Consider the following 8,533-nt stretch of genomic DNA (forward strand, 5'->3'; position numbering starts at 1 on the left):
AAGGCAAGTAAACGCAATAGAGCGCAAGTACCACCCAATACGAGAAATCATATAAACGAGAAGAAGTTGTTGCTGCCTAGATTGCATCAAGTGATAACCTAGAAGATTCTTTCACTAAGGTCCTTAAGGCAAGAGCTTTTGATGGGCATGTTGAAAGGTCGAGAATCAGATGTATGGCAGCAGATATGGCAGATTAGTCTTTTAGTATAAGTGGGAGATTGTTAGAATGTATACTAAAAGTCTAACTTTTGGTATAAACATTTATCTAGAAATAAGAATCACATTGGTCAAATGTCTACATTTATGATAAATATAGTTGTTCAATTAATTTATATTGTAGATAACATGGTGTGTGGTGTCACACACAGAAGATCATGTTATCGGTTCCTTATAAATTATAAACAGTAGCTCACGACCAAGATGGAAAGGAACAAACCATTGGAAGGTCGTAGTGTAATTAGGTAGTAGTTTATCTTAACTATATAATTACACTAGTACACTTAGAGTGAATTGAGTAGGACCATTAGAGGTCGTTTCTTTTATACTGACTTTATAAAGGAACAAAGACCTCAGTTATTATGGAAGTGTGTGCTCTTAATCCTAATATAATAACAAGCACATATATTTGATATTTATTTCTTTAATTTATCAATGGGTGAGATTTAGTTCGATAAATCAATAAGCCCGATAAGTTGGGAAATGATATCACTTATAGTGTGTGTTGTTGATTATAAAAGGAAACTGTGTCCTTGTAATCTAGGTTGAGAATGTCCCCAAGAGGAGCTCATAAGGATTGTCATGTTAAACCCTGCAGGTGGACTTAGTCCGACATGACGATGAAGTTGAGTAGTACTACTCTTGGAGCTAGATATTAATTAAGTGAGTTGTCAGTAACTTACTTAATTAGTGGACATTTGTTATCTTAAACACAGGGAGACTAACACACTCATAATAAGAAGGAGCCCAAAATGTAATTTGGGATTGGTGCGGTAGTTCAATAATAGTTCTCTAGTGGAATGAATTATTATTGATAAAATTAAGTTGTGTGTTCGGGGCGAACACGGGATGCTTAATTTTATCGGGAGACCAAAACCAATTCCTCCTCTCGGTCCCTATCGTAGCCTCTTAATTATAGAGTACCATACCCACCTATACCCACCTTCTTACCCATCATGTAGGGGCCGGCCAAGCTAGCTTGGAGATCAAGCTAGGGCCGGCCATGGCTAGGTTCATGGGTGAATTCATGTGGCCGGCCCTAGCTTTAACTCAAGCTTAGGTGGCCGGCCCTATTAAAATAAAAAGGAATTTTAATTTTAAAAAATTTTCTTATGTAGATAACATGATTTAAAAGAGAGTTTAAAAATTTAAATATTTCCTTTTATAAGATTCTACAGAAGATTAAGAGAAGAGCTAAATCTCTTTCCTTATTTGTAAATTAAAAGGTTGATTTTAATTTTGGTAAAAACTTTCCTTTTAATCATGTTCATGATTTAAAAGAAAGATTAAAATTAAAAATTCTCTTTTATTAGTTTCTACAAAAGATTAAGAAAAGATTTAATATCTTTCCTTATTTGTAGATTGAAAGGAGATTTTAATTTTTAGAGATAACTTTCCTTTTTAGAAATTATCCACATGTTTAAAAGAAAGTTTTTAATTTATAAAATTTCCTTCTTATTAACCAATCATGAAGGGATAAAAATTATTGGAGAAATTTTTATAAATTTCCGGAAGCAAATAAGGAAGTTTTAATTTGTGTTTAAAATTTTATTTGCTTGGAGATATTAATGTGGCCGGCCATTGAAATTGAGAAAAGAATTTTGATTTTAATTAATTTAAATTTTTCCTTTTCATGATAAAAGAATTAGGGAAGTTTTTATTTAAATTTCCTTATTTGCCAAGACCAAGGATTATAAAAGAGGGGGTAGAGGTGCCTTCAAAGCTAATGACTATATTATTTTCTCCTCTCTTTTTCTCCTTGGGTGTCGCCGGCCCCTTCTCTCTTTTTCTTCTCCATCTTGTGGCCGAACCTCTTCATGCTCTTGGAGTTTTAATTGGTGGCCGGATTCTAGCTTGGAGAAGAAGGAGAGAAAGCTTGCATCCCTTGGAGCTTGGTTGGTGGAAAAAGTTCTTCATCCTTTGGAAGTTTTTGCTTGGCCGAAACTTAAAGGAAGAAGAAGAAGGTGCTAGGTGGTTCTCATCTCGGAAGATCATTGCCCACACAATGTCCGAGGTTAGAAGAGGAATACGGTAGAAGATCAAGAGGTCTTTCTAAAAGGTATAACTAGTATTTTTCCTTTCCGCATCATACTAGTTATTTTTGGAAATAATACCAAATACAAGAGGCATGCGATTCTAGTATTTCGAATTTGTTTTCGATGTTGTGTTCTTTTATTTTTTTTTTCTTGTGATTTGATTGTTCTTTTCGGTTGACCTAAAGTTATTTAAGTAAATTAAATATTAACTTTCCTTAAAAGGCTTTGTCTAGTCGGTGGTAGTTGTTCTCATATCCAAGAAGGCCATGTGCCTCGCCACGTCAGTACTGGAAGCCAATTTTGAAAATTAATATTTAATGAAATTAATAACCTAGGTGATTTGGATCGAACGTGTTAAGTTCCGCAGGAGATTCGAGTCTAAACCTAAAAGAACAAATAGATTAAACTTTGGATCAAACGTGTTAAGTTCCGCAGGTGATCCAAGTTTAATTTAAAAGAACACATGGTAGATAGGAAAATGTTCAGACCTTTGTACAAAAATTTTTGTACAGTGGAACCATTAGGTTTTCCGAGTAGCAACCAACAAAGGTGACTTAGTGAGGATGCTTGCAGGGAGGTCATGGTGACTAAATCATAACAGAATTCTGTTATGAAAACCGTGACAGAATTCTATTATATAAAATCATAATAGAATTTCATTACGAAAAATCTTAATAGATTTTTCTTCCATTACATCCATCGCATTGGCCTTTATCCAAATATGAGCCACCTGTCAACAATCTCCACCTTGGCGAATATTCACCCATTCGAAGAACACGAGTATCTGAATAAAGCTCCACCTGGATCTCTAGGTTTGGACTTCCTTCCTCTATCATTTAGAGATATGGATTAAGTTCAAGTAATGCTTGAACTTCTATGTGGTCACTGGCTTTGTCAGCATGTCTGCAGCATTGTCTGCAGTATGAACCTTCTCAAGTTGAATTTCTTCGGAAGCAATCAACTCTTTGATCTTGTGAAACTTCACATCAATGTACTTGGTTCTTGCATGATACACCTGATTCTTCGCCAAATAGATAGCACTTTGACTATAGTATAATAACTTGACTCCACCTTGCTAAACACCCAGTTCTCTGACCAACCCTATAAGCCATAAAGATTCCTTCACTACTTCAACTGTTGTCATGTACTCTGACTCTGTAGTAGACAATACAATAATAGATTGAATCATAGATTTCCAACAAATAGGTCCTCCTACCATAGTGAACACGTATCCCGTAGTAGACTTCCTATTATCTAAATCTCCTATATAGTCCGCATCTATATACCCAACAACTGAAGGATTTTTCGGTTGTCTACTGAACATGATGTCATAATCAGTTGTACTTCTCAAATATCTGAAATTCCACTTCATTGCATCCCAATGTGGTTTACTAGGATTTGAAAGAAACTTGCTTACCATACTAACTGGTTGCGCCAAATTTGGTCTCGTAAAACCATGGCGTATATCAAACAACCAACTGCACTAGCATAAGGAACCTTTGACATCTCTTGGATCTCATAATCCATCTTTAGACACTGTGTACTAGATAACTTGAAGTGATGCATCAGGGGTGTGCTCACCGACTTTGTATTTTTCATGTTGAACCTATCTAGCACCTTCTCCACATAGCTACGTTGAGACAACCATAATCTCCTTGCAACTCTATCCTTGTGAATCTCCATCCCAAGAATCTTCTTGGCCTCTCCCAAATTGTTCATGTCAAATTCCTTGCTCAGTAGCCTCTTCAATTTGTCAACCTCTTTCATCTTTTTTGCAACAATGAGCATGTCATCTATGTATAGTAGTAAGAAAACCAGTAATTCATTTTCAAGGCTCTTCACATATATGCAGCAATTATACTCACATCTCCTATATCCAGTTTGAATCATGTATAAATCAAAACATTTGTACCATTGCCTAAGAGATTGTTTCAATCCATAGAGTAATTTCTTCAACTTACAAACCAACCGCTCTTGTCTGGACTGACTAAATCTCTCAGGTTGTGACATAAAAATTTGGTCCTCTAAATTTCCATGAAGAAATGTCGTCTTCACATCCATTTGTTCTAGCTACAAATCGTGATATGCCACTAAAGCCAAGACCGCTCTAATTGACGTATGTCTTACGACCGGAGAAAAATTTTCTTCACAGTCAATCCCTTTTCTCTGTGAATACCCCTTTGCTACCAACCGAGCTTTGAACTTCACTTCTTCTCCCTCCCTTTGACATTGCTTCTTTCTTCATGATTATCCACTTGCACCCTATAGGTTTCTCTCCTTTAGGAAGTTCCACTATATTCCATGTTTGGTTCTTATGCAATGACTTCATCTCCTCTACCATAGCACTCGTCCACCTATCCTTCTCAGAGTTGTTTATCGCCTCTTGAAAAGATGAAGGGTCTCTGCTACTTATGATAAGCGTATAAAATACCAAGTCTTCGAATTCTATCTAGTGGGTGGTTTTACGACTCGTCTCATTCTATCACTAGCTATAATGCAATACTTCATGTGCTCTGAGTTACAATCATCGAAATTATGAGTCTCTAGCTCCACCTACACAATATCTTTCTCTATGTTTCTCTGTGGTGTTTCCTTTTCTTCTTCCTAAGTACGCTGTAACATAGCTTTCTCGTCAAACACCATATCTTTGTTGATCACCACCTTGTTTGTCTTATGATCCCAAAGCTTGAAGCCTTTAACTCCTTTCTGATACCCCATAAATCTACTTGATTCTCTGTCCATACTTCCTCTAATACTTTACCTTTTAGTGCTGCCCTTGGTGATCTATTAATGAGATAACATTCCATGTTAACTACTTCCGCCCAGAAATTCTTTGCAAGCCCTGCATTCAGCCTGAGACATCTTACCTTCTCAATGATTATTCTGTTCAACCTTTCTGCTACCCCGTTCTGATGAGGTGTCCTACGAATCAAGAAATGCCTCATTATCCCATGTCGTTCACAAAATTCCTGAAACTTTGAATCTGTGTACTCAGTCCCATTGTCTAACCTAAGGCATTTATTCTTTCTTCCGGCCCGGTTCTCCACTTTAGTTTTTCATAATTTAAACTTTGCAAAAGTTTCTGACTTGTAACGCATAAAGTATATCTAGACCTTTCATGAGAAATCATCAGTAAAACTCACAAAATACAAGTGCCTTCCACATGATGCTACACTGGCTGGTCCCCAGAGATCGTATGTACGTAGTCCAAAATCTTCTCCGTCTTGTTTGTTATCATCTTGAATTGCACTTTGTTCTGTTTCCCAAAAACACAGAATTTACATAATTCAAGCTTGCACGTCTTGACACCCTTCAACAAATCTCTCTTGTGAAGTTCTAGCATCCCACGTTCATCCATATGCCCTAGCCACATATGCCACAAGACAGTACGGTATGATTCAGACTCCAAGGCGGCTCCACCTATAATTGTAGTTCCTATCAACTTGTAGATGTTTCCTGCTATCTTTTATCCTTTCATTATCGCTAGAGCTCCCTTGTTAACCTTCATCACCCCACTCACTGATTTATAATTACAACTAATATCATCCAGTGTACTTAGTGAGATCAAGTTCTTCCTTAGCTCTAGTATATATCTGACATCACATAAAGTTCTGATCACACAATCAAACATCTTAACTCTGACATTCCCTATGCCAATAACTTTGCATGACGCATCATTTCCTATCAACACTGAACCAGAATCCACTGCCCTATAGGTGTCAAATCAATCCTTTTTTGAAGTCATATGATATGAACATGCAGAGTCTAAAATCCATGAATCTGTCAGCTGCTCTGAACTCGACATAACTGATAGCATATCTCCATCACCGCTCTCTGAATTTTCTTCTTAAACTATGTTTACAAACTTTATCGAATTACCTTTGTTCTTTGCAACACGTTTCTTTATCTATGGGCAATCTCTCTTGATATGACCTTTGCCTCCACACTTGTAGCACGTGATCACTTTTTTCCTTCTCGATTTAGAATGAGCCTTGTTGTTGTTACCTGATTCATGTCGAGATTTGCTCCTACCACGCTCTTGGTTGCTATTTACCAAAAGTTCTTCTCCTTGAGAAACTTCATCGTTTGTTTTCTTCCTTTGGTGAAAACCTAGCAACACACCTATGATCTCCTCCAATTTGAGAGTTTCCTTACCCCACATCAAAAGAGTAACTAAATTCTCATATGTAGGAGATGAAGGTAGAGAATTCAACAACAGAGCCTTATTTTCATCTTCAATCTTCACATCAACCCGCTTCAAATCACTAACAATCTGGTTGAATATGTTGATGTGTTGACTCAGATCGGTTCCTTTTGTCATCTTCAACCCGAATAATTTCTGCTTGAGATATAGCTTGTTTGTTAATGACTTTGACATGTACTGACTCTTCAACGTTTGCCAAACTGCCACTGGTTACTCGTCGTCCATACATGGTACATCACGTCATCCGTAAGACAAAGCATGATTGTTGCTACTACCTTCGCTTGAAGTTCTTCCCAATATGATCTCTCCATGCTTTCCGATTTTCTTTCTCCTAGCGCCTTCACCATGTCTTGTTGCATCAACAAGTTCTTGACCCTTCTCTGCCATAATCCAAAGTTTCTGATTCCGTCAAACTTCACCATATCAAATTTCTCAGAAGTCATCCTCGACATGTTGAATAAATCTTCCAAAACTTGTAGCTCTGATACCAATTGTTGCGCAAAGAGAGGGCAACACCTCTCAACCTCTAAAGTGCGGAAGAAGAGGAAGAGAGAAAAGAGATCGCGCAGATAACAAGACAAGACGCACAAAAGGAGAGCAAATACGAGAAAGGAGAATAAGAAGAGAAAGAAGAAGAGTTGCCGTGGTTCGGCAACATGCTTACTCTACAAAAACGGCCGAAATTTTATTAGAATTCTCTCTACACAAGAGAATCACATCTAATGATTCTTGTGTTTATTGTTGTAGAATAGGTTTACAATGATCCCTATAAATAATGCATAAACCTCAGACCCAATAAAATCACAACAGAATTCTGTTATGAAAGACCGAAACAGAATTCTATTATATAAAATCGCAACAGAATTTCATTACGAAAAATTTTAATAGATTTTTTTTCTATAACATCTATCGTATTGATCTTCATCCAAATATGAGCCACCTGTCAACACTAGATAACTATATTCTTTAGTGATTATCCGAAGGCGACTTAGTTCAATTTGTTAATACATCATGGAGCATGAAGTGGATATTCTAAACCACGTAATACATTGTTGTGTTTGTTTTTCTCTTTGTTTTGTTGGGCGACTAATAAACTAATATGATTGAACAAGAAAAATGATACATATTTATTCAACTCCTTTATTCATTATATATAATTTAACCGAAAGGGTTGCTAAAGGAATTAAAGTTTTATTTTTTTACTCATTTTAATTTGATTTAAATATAAATGTTAATTTGTTGGGCGACTAATAAACTAATATGATTGAACAACAAAAATGATACATATTTATTCACCTCCTTTATTCATTATATATAATTTAACTGAAAGGGCTTGCTAAAGGAATTAAATTTTTATTTTTTAACTCATTTTAATTTGATTTCTCTTTGTTTTGTTGGGCGACTAATAAACTAGTATGATTGAACAAGAAAAATGATACATATTTATTCAACTCCTTTATTCATTATATATAATTTAACTGAAAGGGTTGCTAAAGGAATTAATGTTTTATTTTTTTAACTCATTTTAATTTGATTTAAATATAAATGTTAATTTGTTGGGCGACTAATAAACTAATATGATTGAACACCAAAAATGATACATATTTATTCACCTCCTTTATTCATTATATATAATTTAACCGAAAGGGCTTGCTAAAGGAATTAAATTTTTATTTTTTAACTCATTTTAATTTGATTTAGATTATATATATATATATATATATAAATCTCCCCTATTTACTAACTAATTTTGATAAAGCCTAATATCCTTTTTTTTATTCACACTAAAAATAATTTCAAGATTTATTAGTAATTCCACAAGCGAAACAATCAGTGATCTAGAGTTCGAGACTCAGTTGCGACATATTATTATGAATTTTTCTCATCATTAATTTTCTCTGAATGTTTTATATAAAAAAATATAGTTATCTTTAGTCTCACATCTTAAAATTGACAACACTATGATCAAAGAAACTTTTATACATATTTTAGGCCGACAATGTTAAAAATATATTTTTATTAGTTTTTTTTACTAAGATAAGTATAATATTAAATTAAATTAATTTTTTTCATAGAG

This window comes from Zingiber officinale, chromosome 5B, assembly GCF_018446385.1.
Source record: "Zingiber officinale cultivar Zhangliang chromosome 5B, Zo_v1.1, whole genome shotgun sequence".
In the NCBI taxonomy this organism is placed as follows: Eukaryota; Viridiplantae; Streptophyta; class Magnoliopsida; order Zingiberales; family Zingiberaceae; genus Zingiber; species Zingiber officinale.